The following is a 15,610-nucleotide window of genomic DNA, read 5'->3' on the forward strand; positions in this document are numbered from 1 at the left end:
CCAGCAACAAAATTCGTTCAAAGAAGCAGCATGACAATGAGGTGATACGAGTTATTTAGTTACTGAAATTTTAAGCAATAAAACATTTCAGTGATGGAGAAATAATATAAGAATACTTAAATATGGTAGCAAATATTTCATTATCATATATATACATATATATAGTCTGTGAGCATTTAATATTTTTCCTAAATTTGGGCTCAGTTTACTTTTAGACAAGTTGCATTCCAGATATAGTTAGATAATAAGAACACTTATTTAGAAGTAGGTCTCTTTCAAATCTGCCTTCCATGGTATTTTGAAACTTCTAAATCTTACCAAGATAAGTTTAGACACCGCAACAGTAGGGTTATCATATGTAAATGATAGTGTGATTTTTGCTTGAATGTCTTAATAATGCTAAATTGAAAGGGATTTTTATTGTACCTAATTTTCATCAGGGGAGGTTAGTTTGTAGGAACTGTGTTTATAATCTGTTGTCTCACTGGAACCTAACTGGATTATAGTGGAAATTGAATATTACTAAATATTATACATTGTCAAAGATGTCGCAAAATGTAACATCATTTTAGAATTTGTCCTAAGAACAATTGAAATTTGTGTTTATAGAATTGGAATTGCCAGATTTTATCTATCACCTTTTAAAATTTGTAGACAACACTAATAAAGGCTAACCTAATAATTTCTTAATTATTGATACCACTTAAAATTTTATTTTAGCAAAAGTTGCTATTTGAGGTTTCCCAGCTACGTGATGTTGCGTAAATACATAACGTTAGAAATACTTGTAATTAAATTTTATTCTTTCAGCTAGGCATTTACAGTAACTTAACGTAATTAAAATATATACCTTTTTTTTTTTTCTTTTTGAGACGGAGTCTCACTCTGTTTCCCAGGCTAGAATGCAGTGGTGTGGTCTTGGCTCACTGCAACCTCCACCTCCCGGTTTGAGTGATTCTCCTGCCTCAGCCTCCTGAGTAGCTGGGATTACAGGCGCCCACCATCATGCCCGGCTAAGTTTTGTATTTTTAGTAGAGACAAGGTTTCACCATGTTGGCCAGGCTGGTCTCGAACTCCTGACCTCAGGTGATCCACCTGCCTTGGCCTCCCAAAGTGCTGGGATTACAGGTGTGAGCCACCGCACCCAGCCTAAAATATGTAACATTGAAAAAAGGATGTTAAAAGCATCTTTTGGAAATAGTGGTAATGTATGTGTAAGTCCTTTTGTGGTAGGTGCTATGTACAGCTTAATACACAGCTTAAAGTTTGGTTTGCTAAGCTTAATTGTTATGTACTGCCTTGAAATTTACAGAAACCATTCTATAATTGTGTGAGATTTTTTGTTTTTGCCTGTATTCCTCTTCCCCTTTGTATATAATTTAAAAAATTAATTAGTAAACTTTATTTTTAGGGCAATTTTGGGTTCACAGAAAGTTCCTATAGACCCCAGTCCCCACACAGCCACAACCTTCTCCGGTAACAACATCATATACCATAACGGCACATTTATTACAACTGATGAACCTACATTGACACGTCATAATCACCCAAACTTTATCATTTACGTTAGGGTTCACTCTCAATGTTGTACGTTCCATGGTTTGGACAAATATATAATGACATGTACCCACCGTTGCAGTATCGTATAGTATTTTCACTGAGCTCCACCTATTCATCCCTCTCCCCACTCCCATCTCTGCCAATCACTGACCTTTTTACTGTCTTCATAATTTTTCCTTTTCTAGAATGTCATATGGAATCATACAGTATGTGACTTTTTCAGATTGGCTTCTTTCAGTTAATAATTGCATTTCAGTTTCCTCCATGTCTTTTTATGACTTGATAGCTCATTTCTTTTTAGCACTAAGAAGTATTCCATTGTCCAGGTGTACCACCAGTTTATTTATCCTTCACTTACTGAAGGACACCTTGGTTCCTTCTAAGTTTTGGCAAATATGAATAAAGCTGCTGTAAACATCATGTGTAGGTTTTTGTGTGGACATAAGTTTTCAGTTCATTTGGGCAAATACTAAGGAGTGCAACTGCTAGATTCTACGTTAAGAGTATATTCAGTTTTGTAACTGCCAAACTGTCCTTCAAAGTGGCTATACCATTTTGCATTCCCAACAGAGTGAATGTAAGTTGCCATTGCACCTCCTCCTCACCAGCATTCAGTTGTGCTGTAATTTGTTTTTCAAGCTTTTGTTTATAGGTTCTGCCATACATTTTTGTAGAGATTAAAAAATATGATGTAAAGGATCAAATGAGATGTAGAAAAATCTTAAATTTCTTAATGAGAAAATTGGAAAGGAGCTAGGGTCTGGCTCCTGAGATGCTGGGAAATAGAACGTTTCATTTGGAATAAACTTGGACTTTAACTTAAAATGCATCTTGAAATTCTTTGAATTCGCTGACTCATTGGAAGACATTTTCAATATATCCAACTTCCTAAAAGACAAAGAGTAAGAATCCTCTTCCACGGTTAGATATTTTTGTCAGAGATAAATAAGAAATGCTTCTTAATATGTGACTTGGAAAGTATAATTGAATTTACTGAGGTCTTGTTTTTGATGCCCTTCTTACTAATTGTTTTAAATATTTTTGCTTTTTATTATGATAAATGAATAAAGTGGAATAAGTGAAATCTTAAAATTCCCACTGGATGGTCGTTTTCACATCTGGAACCCAGGCACAATCTTTACTTTTTTTGTACTAGTCTCTGTAACTAAACTATAGGTTATTAAATTTAATAAATGATTTACAACTGAGTAGAAAGATTCTCCAATCATTCCCTCTGCTCTGAATAGTGTTTGTTCTGTGTGCGTGTCTGTTAATGCCATGTACGTCTGTGCATGTGGTATATACACATTTATGGCAGCTAACACTGAGTCTTTGCCAGGCACTGTGTTCCTCATTTGTCATCTACACAAGAAGCCAATTGAGGTGGGTATTATTTTCTGTTTACAGGTAAAGTTATCAAGGCTCAGAGAGGTTAGGCCTTGCCCAAGATTATGCAGTTAGTGAGGCTAGGATGTGGGGCCATTCTGGAGGCTCCGCCTTAACCACTGTTGTCTTCCCTTTAAGCCTAATTACTGGCCGAGGAGCTACATGGAGGAGGTTTTACCGGAGGAGAGGACCTAGGTCAGTCATGAATTCTATTTGCTGATTGGCCAAACTTAACTCTGAATTTTCAAACACTTATCTAGCTGGTTTCAGTTTGGGTTAGTGTGATGTCAGTGTTACACTTGCATACCGACTTCATAATTTGGAGCCACATCACATTTTTGATGGTGTGCTCTATTGCTAGTGTCAGCAATAGAAAAATTCTGACTAGCTTTTTTTTGTTTGTTTTTTTGTAAATTTTGAGACAGAGTCTCACTCTGTCGCCCAGGCTGGAGTGCAGTGAAGTGATCTCAGCTCACCGCAACCTCCGCCTCCTGGGCTCCAGCGATTCTCGTGCCTCAGTCTCATGAGTAGCTGGGATTACAGGCGGGCACCACCATGGCTGGCTAAGTTTTGTGTTTTTAGTAGAGATTGGGTTTCACCATGTTGGCCAGGCTGGTCTTGAACTCCTGGCCCCAAGTAATCTGTCCGCCTCTGTCTCCCAAAGTCCTGGGGTTACAGGCATGAGCCACCATGCCTGGCCCTGAATAGCCATTTTTGATAATGTTTGGCAGTTTGTCCTCCAGCTTAGACCATCTTAAAACTATTCAAGAAACATAGTATTGATACACCTGGTTATATTTCTCAAAAATAATTCTTTCCTTAAACTTACGAATTCTCCCTCCCCCTCCAACTCCTGTTCACCACTGTGTAAAACTGCTCTTTATAGAAAGTAAGAAATCCCCACACCAGGAGACAATTGGCTAAATTACACTCAACTGCAAAAAAGTTTGCACTGTGCTTCCCCACTCGTGATTATAATTAGCATTTTAATGAATCAGTTAATAAAAAAGCTGTGGTAAGCAAATGTTTCTTGAGTGCCTACTAAGTGCTGATGCCCAGCTAGCCTGTGACAATGGGAGAGTGAAGTTCAGTGTCCCCACTCTTGCTTGAACTTACAATCTAAGGGAGGTTTTCCCTCAATCTTCATGCAACACAGAGGAACATTTTATAATGTAACTATCCCATTTAAAACATCACTTTTAACAATTTGGATTTTCATGCTTTAGGCTTTCTTGAAGGTGTACATGTGTCTCTTTCATACCCATATGTTTCTGTCTCATGTTAGATTTATCATCATTGCATTTATCAATCAGAACCACTGGATGGCAGCAAAAGAACATAGATTTTCTATCGTGCCTTTGTGTACACAAAAATGAAGTGAAAGCTATTCTTTGTATTTCATGGATGGTGGAAAGAAAATGATACAGTGATTAAAACTTGACAGCTATCTACAGCAGATGAGACCCCAGCAGATCTCATGACTAAATATTAATATATGTTACCCTAAGTGTGAAAAGTTTAATTTATGCTTTATTATTACCAAAGCCATACTGTAAATTTCTCCTTTTTCAGTTTCTTTTAGTCACAAAAATATCTTCCAAGATTTCTATGCAATAATGGTATTTATAATGGTAAAGAAAAAATCCAAGTCAGATACTAAGAACTTGTGAAGAGAGACTTTGAATGACAAGGGACAATGGAAAAGAGTCCTTTTCCTTGATAGCCTGTTTTAAAGAGCATTCTTAGAGAAAAATCAGAGTTTGGAGAGACCCTGTTCATAGACAAGAGTTTTTCATTTTTCTTTTAAAAAATCACTTAGCGAGCAGATTTTAAGTAATATGAGCCTCTTTGAAGATTTCATACCATTTCTATAAATGTACAATGGCTTAGTTCCAAACTGAGTACCATATATAGCTCAATACATATAATAAATCTCTCAAACTAAAAAGGTGAAATAGTAATGAAGCAGCAATGAGGTAAAAAATAGTTTTTAATTTGATTTCAGTACAGAAATTTGAAATCTGTTTAGTTGAAAATAGAGCTTCCTATTTCTCCCAAGTATTTTCAAGCTTATTTGCTTACTTTAAAAGAATCTTTTAATTTTTGGGAAAAAAAATATATTTAACTTAACTTAAAACCTCTAAATGAGTTACAAAAAATAAGTGCGGAATGGAGAAGTTGCTTTTGTCCAGAGAGCTGAGTTTTGAATGCAGCGAAGGTATTGTCATTCTGGGGCTTATTCTCGGAGGGTTATGGAAGAGCAGAGTTTGTGTTTCTTCCCCTGTTGAGCTTGGGGCCTTCTGGGTTACTTGGAGCCTGAACCCTTCTTGATTTATTTCTTGTTGGCAACATTATCATTGCTTTTTGATGTATGTATGATATGGATCAGTGGGCTTTATGTAATTTAACTCTTAATGGAAATAAAGTTTGGGAAAAGAGGTAAGTCCTCCCCCAACGCCCTGCAACAAGGTATATGGCCACCAGAGCCTCGATGTTCGCTTTCCTTTAACAGTACTCAAGATGCTTCAGCAGTATTTATAGGTACTGAGACATGGACCCCCAATCTGAAACTATAGTTGAACATCGTCCTGGTCTTGGACTCTGGCCATCAATATCTACTAAAACCAAGAACAAGGAGAGATAAGTAATTCTTATCCTCACCATTCCTTCTCTTTGGAGATTTATTTTATTTTATTTTATTTTGAGGGGGGCTAGGAGGAGGAACATTTTTATTGTCTTAATGCAAGATAGATTTGTGTGAAGCGTATTTAGTTTCTTCTTCAGAAACTATGTAGAGTCACTATGCTGAAAGAATCTAATTTGCTATTTCTAGTAGTTCAGAGTATTTGGGGACAGAGGTCTGTAAATCCTCTTGGAAATTTTCTAGAAAAGAAATTTCTATGCCCTTCTTCAGTAATGATCACTTGTAATTCCCCCCATACCTATCATTTTGTCACATTATTTCATTTGTATTAGTTATCTATTAAGAGAAATTATAAATATAATGAGAAAAAATTCATTTTGAAAGTCAGTGATGGTAAAACTAAAGGGTAAAACCACATATAATTTGTATGTGTCTTTACAGACCATAGAGGCCTATCCATCAAGTTGCAGGATTTACTTTGTTCCAGATTTATTATTTTTATGGCTCTTTTAAATTTCACTGAATTTTGTGATCTAGCCTTAAATCATGATTCCTAAAATACATCTTCAGGTAAATATCTTGGTAGAATATTTTTTAGTATGAATTGTAGAACATCAGAAAGAAGATTACAACACAGCTTTGACTTTTTCATTCTGTCGGTGACTATTGACTTTGAAAAGATCACAGAAACCAGGCGTACATTTCTCCATCTATAAAGTGGGTACAACCATGCTAATTTTCCTCCATTGCCTATACAAACTCAAATGAAAAGAAGTCATGTTTTCAGAAGAAAATGGTATTTAAAATGTTAGGTTGGTGGTAGTAAAATTAAGATGACATTTTACATCAAAACTGGGAAAATTGAATGAAAGTTTCTCTTCTAGTTTTTTCTCTATTTTGTTTTGTCCCGAATAAGATTTCTGAGTTAATAGATGAAGAGGTCATTTGGGGGAAGTTAGAGTTCTCAGATCTTGCATTTGTAAGGTTCTTTGGCTGAAACCTGACCCTAGAGTCTTACCAATTCTGCGTGGACAGCTAAGGTTTTGCTAGGTGGTTTGAGACCATGGCCCAATCCTTGAAGGAGTCAGGTAGTGAAAAATTTCTAACAAAAGAAAAGGACTTTATCTGATACGAGAGAGTGTCAGCCCTTCTGTAATTCATTTAGAGAAAGAAGCCCACACCATAAAGAACAGAGTCCCCATTTTTGCTACTAATGGAAATTGTCCCTCTTGACTAGAGCAATGCAGAGAGCAGTGGCTGTCAGCTCTAGCTCCACATCACTCCGGGAGCTTAAAAAATATCCCCATGACCAGGCCCCACTCCAGACCAACAAATCAGATTTCCTGGGGATGGCGCAGGCATCATCATTCCTTGAAGCTCCTCAGCATATGGTATTGTGCTTCCGAGGTTGAGAACCACTGATCTAGAGACTGCAGTAGATAATAACTTGGCAAAAGGCTTACACAACAGAAACGTTTTTTAACGTCCATTACTTTGTCTTTATTTGTGTTATCTTCCTTTTCCAAAAGGGGACCTGTAAGTTGAAGACAAACAAAAAATACACTAGGAAAGAAGTGCTAAAAATCTTGTCAGCTAGACATGGTCTTCCCTGGGACAATCCTAACTTTGCTGTGAAGGAAGAGATGCTTCCCTCTTTCCTTCCAGCCTATTTATTATGCTATTAAAGAAACATAAAAATGAACAAAAGGTTCAGATGAACCATCTCAGATACTGCTGAATTGCTTATAGACATAAAATAGTCTTCCTAACTTGAAATGAGCCTACTTGATGATTATAGGTCTTCAGAAATTGGTGTTTTCTCTATTCTGTCTGAAATGATAAAAAGAAAAGAAACCCCAGACCTCAAAACATTCAAAAAATTCAACAAAATTATTTGTATATACACACCAGTGAAAACACATTCAGAAGCTATCAGTTATAGAATCAAAATGCTCAATTTCATTGTGTGCTACAAAAAAGATTGACTTGGGAGATAGAAATGGATTCTGGACTTGAGTTGGCCTCAGCTAGCTGGGACCTTAAAACTTTCCTTAATATTCACTCAACTTCCATTTCCTCACTTAAAAGGGCATCTATGACTCTGGCAAGCCAGATACCTAATCTGTTACTTCTACAATCCTTATCCACTTCTCAAATGAACCCTGCTGTAGAGACAAGTTCCAATTAGTCATAGACTTGCTTTAGAAATATTCCAACCACAGGTCATAATTTTTGCTGGATGAGTAGAAAAGAATGTTGATGTCATTTACTATTAATTGCATTTGTCGCCTTTTATGAAGAAGATAATGCAGACATTGGATTAAATTTCAAGGCTGTCTTAAAAAGACACATTACACAGGGAACTGGGAAATATTGTTTTCACTGATTATGTTACAGACAGTAATGTTTAACATGGCACATAAATCAGCAAAGTAAATGAGCAAGAGTCTGATATATTTTTAAAAGGAACTTTGTATTATACTTGTATGTTTGACGTATAGTTGGTGCTCAACAAATGTTTGTTAAATGGTGAATGAATTCGAGAGGTTAAAAAGCAATTTCTTAGTCTCAAATGCTGACTTGAAGAGATTCTAAAGATCAAAGTTTTCTGATCATAAAATACGTTTTTTATTTAAATCAGATTTCTTAAATGGTTAAAATTTGAATACAGTAAAATTGGAAAAACTCATTATTGGACAGGAATGGCAACTTTGAATTAGATAGTGCTTGAGCTACTATACTTATGTAATGATTCTGAAAAGTTTAAAATAGTTACACAAGCTTTGAAATATTTTTAATCTGTTTTATTAAAATCATAATCTCAATGAACAACTCAAAGGTAAATTTTTCCTATGGGGTGTATATCTAGTATTCTTATGGTTATATCAGCGATGATAAACTTTGTGGCTATGAAACACAGTTTTGATTGAAGTGAAAATCACATTAATATTCTGATATGACCATTTGTTTAAATTAATGCTTTCTAAAATAAATTAATTTGGTCAAATGAGTATTTAGTTCCTCTAGAGTAAGTAATTATAAATTGAGGAACCATTCGGGAATACGAAGAATTAGGAAGCTTTTTGTTTTCCTAGCTCCTCTTATTTAAAATTAAAAATAAAGAAGATAATTATATTTAAGTGCATTCTTCCTTTAGTAATGGTAGAGAAAGTAACTTTGATTGACCCTTCTGCTGAGTACAATTTGAAAACAAGCCAACAAACAAATTAAGCACATCTTTCTGCTTAAAGATCCCAGAGAGCTAACAAGATAGTGAACGATCCCAAGGCCAGGATCTAGAGATGGGGCAAGGCTCAGAGAGATGATCCTGTAGCTGGGGATTCTTTTCCTCTTTTCCTGGAAATAGAGTATGAGAGGTCAAGTGGGCGTGTAATTTTTTTTGCAGGGGGACAGAGTCACTCTGTTGCTGAGGCTGGAGTGCAGTGGCATGATCTCGGTTCACTGCAAACTCCATGCCTCCTGGGTTCAGGTGATTCTCATGTCTCAGCCTCCCTAGTAGCTGGGATTATGGGATTACAGGTGTGCACAACCATGCCTGGCTAATTTTTCTATTTTTAGTAGACATGGGGTTTCACTATGTTAGCCAAGCTGATCTTGAACTCCTGAACTCAAATGATCCGCCCGCCTTGGCCTCCCAGATTGTTGGGATTACAGGCAATGTGTAATGGTTTTGATGCCCCATGAAGCTAAAGCAACAGGGATTGGTGTCCAGGGCCCACTCAAGTTGGGAAAGTGTTCTAGTAGTTCTTTTCCCCACTTTGATTTGGGACCACAAAGGGTTGCACTCTAGAAGCGTGGAAAGGCAAATGAGAAGCTGACCCTTGCAGGTGATCCAGAGTGCTAGTATCCCCAGGCACCAGCTAAGGAAAATTAAATCTCTCGAGGAGAAACATAATATCATCATTTAAGGCCTTAAGTGACTTCTACAAGGAATTTTGCAAATGCAATATTCAGGGCATACTAAAAAAAAAAAAAAAGAAATCTAGATAGGAGGCATGAGTGAAAGCTGACAAAAATAGCACAATGGAAATAGATTCACAAGGGCTCCAGACATCGACATTATCAGATACAGAATTTTAAATAAATGTACTTTGGTGAAGATGGCAAAGAATGAGATTGAGAATTTTGTCAAATGTGGAAACTATAAATAAAAAATCAAACAGAAAATCTGGTAGAGAAAATTTAATGACAGAAATAGGAAGATCTCAGTAGCTGGGTTTAAGAGCAGACTGACACAACTGATGAGGGAATTAGGAACAGCCTGATGGGTTAAAGAAAATATCCAGAAGGAAATATGGAGATACAAAAAGGATGGAAAATGAGAATAGGGGTGAAAACCATGAAGATGAAGTGAAAAGCTCTACTTTATGAGTAATTATAGCTCCATAAAAAGAGGAGAAAGAGGATGGAGTGGAAGCAAAATCTGAATAAATTAGAGATAAGAATTTTCCATAACTAATGAAATTCATCAAGCCACAAGAAGCCCTACAAATCCAAAACAAGATAAATATAAATAAAATCATTTAGGTATATCATGACAATATTACCAAAAACCAAAGTTTAAAAACAAAATGCCAGATTAAAAAAAAGATTGCCTTCAAAGAAGGAACAATTTAACTCACAATTGACAGAAATGGTGGAAACCAGAAGACAATGGGATCATATTTTGAAGTGCTGAAAAAGAAAATTGCCAACCTTAAATTCTAAGCCTACTGAAAATATTTTCTTTTAATGAGGGTAAAGACCTTTCAAGGAAGCACTAAATTTAGAAAATTTGTCATTAGCAGACTCACAAAAATGAAAATTCTAAAAGTTATTCTTCAGAAAGAAGGAAAATTATTCTAGATGGAAGATTTTCCTTCTGTCTAAAGAACACTCAAATGGCTATATTGCACAGAAAAAAACTAAGAGCCTTTCCTCTGTGATCTGGAACAAGACAAGGATGCCCATTTTCACCATTATTATTCAACACAGTACTGGAAGTCTTAGCTAGAGCAATCAGACAAGAGAAAAAAATAAAGGGAATCCAATCTTGAAAGGAAGAAGTCAAATTATTCTTGTTTGCAGAGGATATGATCTTATATTTGAAAAAAACTAAAAAATCCACCCCAAAACTATTAGAACTAATAAATAAATTCAGTAAAGTTGCAGGATATAAAAATCAACATACAAAAAATCAGTAACATGATGCTGACAGCAAACAGACTGGAAAAGAAATCAAGAAAGTAATCCCATTTACCATAGCTACAAATAAAATAAAATACCTAGGAATAAACTTAACTGAAGAAGTAAAAGATCTCTACAATGAAACCTATGAACATTGATGCAAGAAATTGAAGAGAACACAAAAAAAGGAAGTATATTCCATGTTCATGGATTGGAAGAAGAAGTATTTTTAAAATGTCCATGCTACAAAGCAATCTGCAGATTCAATGCAATCCCTATCAAAATACCAATGACATTCTTCACAAAAATAGAAAAAAAAAATCCTAAAACTTATATGAAACCACAAAAATCCCAGAATAGCCAAAGCTATCCTGAGAAAAAGAACAAAACTGGAGGAATCACATTATCTGACTTCATATTATACTGACCTAATGTAACCCAAAGAGCACAGTAGTGGCATCAAAACAGACACAGCTCGAGATCTTTTCTTACCTCCCGGTCTGGGACCAGATCCGCGTCTCCATGTGCAGCCCCGTCCCCACCTTGGGGGGTGACGGGGCGGGGTGGGGGCGGGGAAGACCGGACGGAGGGCGCACCTGGTACCTGGAGATGCAGATCGCGGATCCCACCTGGGGCCGAGGTCGTTCTAACCGCAGATCCCTTTCCTCAGGGTTTGTCACCGCTAGAAGAGGCTGGTGGACGACGGTGGCTGTGGCCACACGTCGACCTGACGCTCTACATGATGCGATTTAAAGTCATGTAGCACCTCCTTGGCCGGTACATGGCATCCCAGCTCCATTCCCTGCGGATGGGCTGCTACCTGTTCTCTGGCTCCAGGCCCCCCAGTTGTCTCCTGTCCTGAAAAGAGCCCTGGGCCAGAAGTGCCCCAACGTGAAGCGCCTCTTCCTGCACGTGGCCGACCTGAGCACGGTGCCCATCACCAGCCTGTCCAGCGCCCTGAGGACCCTGGAGCTGCACAGCTGCGAGATTTCCATGGCCTGGCTCCTCAGGCAGCTGGACCCCACCGTGCTGCCCCTGCTTGAATGCGTCATGCTGGACTGCGTCCCTGCCTTCAGCGACGAGCACCAGCAGGGCCTGTCACGCTTCCAGGTCCTGCGCTTTCTGGTGGGGTGGCACCTACCGCGTAAGGGAGCTGCGGCTGGATGCCGGCCTGCAGGGGCTTGAGGTGCTGGGCTGCACCCTCTCTGCGACAGCACCCTGCTGGCCATCAGCCGCTACCCGCCAGCCGTGCGCAAGATCAGGTTGACCTTAAGGGGCCTCTCTGCCCCTGTCCTGGCTGTCCTGGAGGGAATGCCAGTCCTGGAGAGTCTGTGCCAGCAGGGTCTTCTCATCACCCTGGAAATGCCCTCTTCCACGGAAATCCTCTCCTCCTGCCTCACCATGTCCAAGTTCAGAGTCCCTAAGCTGCAGTGGCAGGGGTGGGAGAGTCAGGAGGCCAAGAGGACCATGTGTAAGGGGCTGCTTCACTGTATGGTCATTGTCAGGGCTTGCCCCAAAGAGTCCATGGACTGATGAGTGTGACTACTTCATCTATCCCTGGGACCCATCCCACCATTTATTGTTGAGCCTCAGACCCTCTGAGCAGCACCTTGAAGAGGGCAGATAATTAGACTTGAGGAAACTGAAAGCCCCAGGTAGAGAGAAAGAGGCCTAGGGACCCCCAGACCTTTGGAATCATTGTTTGCCAGCTGTATGGCACTGGTCATGAGTTAGCCTCTTGGAAGCCTAGTTCCTACATGTGGAAACAAGGAAGACTACAACTACCTCCTAGCTACATTGCAAAGCCTTGCTCTAAAAGCTCCCAACCTCCAGAAGGCTGTCAATGAAGAGTCATCTTCAGGTTGTCCTCAGGAACAGGACAGATGTAGAAGGGTGAGATTAAGAGCAAGGGGCACCCGAGGAGCTGAGCCCCGCTAAGAGTACCCCAGAAAGACTGCCTATGCATGCACACCAACAAGCCCATAGACCATTTATGTACTAACATGCATACAGGAGACAGGGAGAGACAGGGCAACTTTAACTTGCAGTTTGATGATCAAAATGCTCATAAAGTTTCTCAATTGTATTTTCTGTATTTTGTATTCTGCATTTTCCATGTTTTTCAAGACATATAGTATTTTGCTATTAAGGAAAAAAGTCATTAAAAAAAAACAGACACATACACAAATGGAACAGAATAGAGATCCCAGAATTAAGTCCATACATCTATAGTGAACTCATTTTCAACAAAGATGCCAAGAACATGTATTGGAGAAAGGACAGTCTCTTCAATAAAGTTGCTGGGAAAACTATATATCCATATGCAGAAGAATGAAACCAGACTGCTATCTCTCACCATATACAAAAATCAAATCAAAATGTATTAAAGACTTAAATCTAAGACCTAAAATCATGAAACTACTAAAAGAAAACATTGAGAAAAATCTCCAGGTCATAGGTCTGGGCAAAGATTTCCACAAGCACAGGCAACCAGAGAAAAAATGGACAAGTGGGATCACATCAAGTTAAAAAGCTTCCACACAGCAAAGGAAACAATCAACAAAGCAAACAGACAACTAACAGAATGAGAGGAAATATTTGCAAAGTATCCATCTGACAAGGGATTAATAACCAGACTACACAAGGAGCTCAAACAACCAATAAGAAAAAATCCGATAACCTGATTTAAAAATGGGCAAAAGATCTGAAAATAGACATTTCTCAAAAGCAGACATACAAATGGCAAACAGGCATATGGAAAGGTGCTCAACAGCACTGATCATCAGAGAAATGCAAATCAAAACTACAAAGAGATATCTCACCCAAGTTAAAATGGCTTTTAACCAAAAGACAGGGAATAACAAATACTGCTGAGGACGTAGAGAAAAGGGAACACTTGTACTCTGTTGGTGGGAATGTAAATTGGTACAGCCACTATGGAGAGCAGTATGGAGGTGCCTCAAAAAACTAAAAATAGAGCTCCCAATGTTAGGTATATACCCAAAAGAAAGGAAATCAGTATATCAAAGAGATATCTGCACTCCCATGTTGCAGCACTGTTCACAATAGCCAAGATTTGGAAGCAACCTAAGTGTCTATCAACAGATGAATGCACAAAGAAAATGCAATACCTATACACAATGGAGTACTGTTCAGCCACAAAAAAAGAATGAGACCCTGTCATTTGTAACAATGTGGATGGAACTGGAGGAGATTAAGTGAAATAAGCCAGGCACAGAAGGACAAACTTTGCATGTTCTTACTCATTTGTGGGAGCTAAAAATTAAAACAATTGAACTCATGGAGATAGAGAGTGGAATGATTGTTAGCAGAGGCTGGGAGAAGTGTGGGGGGTGGGAAGAAGTGGGCGGGGGGTAATGGGCACAAAAATATAGTTATATAGAATGAATATGACCTAGTAATTGTTACCACAACAGAGAGACTGCAGTCAACGATAATTTATAGTACATTTAAAAATAACTAAAATAGTGTAATTGGAATGTTTCTAACACAAAGAAATGATACCTGCTTGAAGTGATGCATACCTCATGCATCCTAATGTGATTATTACACATTGTATGCCTGTATCAATATATCTCACATACCCCATAAATATATACACATAATATATACCCATATAAATGAAAAATAAAGAATACCCAGAAGAAGTTTTGGAGATAAAGAGAAGAATGAAGATCAAAAGAAAAAAAAGGAAAATATATGGGTAAATTTAAATAAATATTAATTGAATACAACGGTAATAATAATATCCTGTGGGGCTTTAATAAACAAAAATGTATAAAATATATAAAAAGGCATATAAGTTCTTAAGGGCAGATATATGGAGTTAAAGTATTCTAAAATCTTGTCTACCAGAGGGTAAAAGCAGAAATTAGTATTGAATTTTGATAAGTCAAAGGATGCATATTGCTATCAAAAGACACTGCTGGAAGGACACAAAACTTCTAAATGAATAGAAGAAAAGCTGAAATAATGAAATTTTTCAATTGAATCTGGAAGATGGAAAAGAAGAGAAAAGGAACCATGGAACAGTTAGGTTGAGCGAAAATTATTGAGTAAGATTCCAGACTTAAAATTTAAAAGAATCAGTCATTACATTAAATCTAAAAGAATCAGTCATCACATCAAATGTAAATGAACTAAAATTGTCAATTGTGTAACAATTTAAACCCAAATAGATGGTATTTTCAAGAAACACATCTGTCTTAATCCATTTAGTGTTGTATAACAGAATACTTGCAGCTGGGCAATTTATAAAGAAAAGAGGTTTGTTTGGCTCATGATTCTGATGGCTGGAAGGTTCAAGATTGAGCAGCTGCATCTGCTGAGGGGCTCAGGCTGCTTCAAGTCGTGGCAGAAAGTGGAAAGGAAGCAGGCACATGCAAAGAGATCACACAGTGAGAGGGAAAGCAAGAGACAGAGAGAAGCTGAGGAAGGCAAACTCTAGCAACCTGCTCTCTCAGGAACTTATTCATTACTAAGAGGGTAAGAACTCACCACCATTGGAGGGCATTAATCTATTCATGAGGAATCTACCCCTGTAACCCGAACACCTCCCAGTAGGCCGCACCTACCAACACTGCCACATTTGAGTTCAAATTTCAACACGAGTTTTGTTGGGGAAAAACCATATTCAAACCATAGCCATATCAAAAACATAAGGGTACAGAAAAATTGAAAGTAAAAGATGATAGTGTTTGATGCACCAGGAAGTAATTCTAATTTTGCATGTAATAACGTAGTCTCAAAATATACATAGTAAAAATTGACAGAAACTAAAAGTAATAGAACGACACATGGGTGGAAAGCTCT

The 15,610-nt window shown here is 37.9% G+C and overlaps 1 pseudogene; it reads left to right on the forward strand.

The window, feature by feature from the left end:
* The first annotated feature begins 11,257 nt into the window (after positions 1-11,257).
* Positions 11,258-12,310, forward strand: LOC129030890 (F-box/LRR-repeat protein 12-like; annotated as a pseudogene).
* Positions 12,311-15,610: the final 3,300 nt, after the last annotated feature.

This window comes from Pongo pygmaeus, chromosome 12 (assembly GCF_028885625.2).
Source record: "Pongo pygmaeus isolate AG05252 chromosome 12, NHGRI_mPonPyg2-v2.0_pri, whole genome shotgun sequence".
Taxonomy (NCBI): Eukaryota; Metazoa; Chordata; class Mammalia; order Primates; family Hominidae; genus Pongo; species Pongo pygmaeus.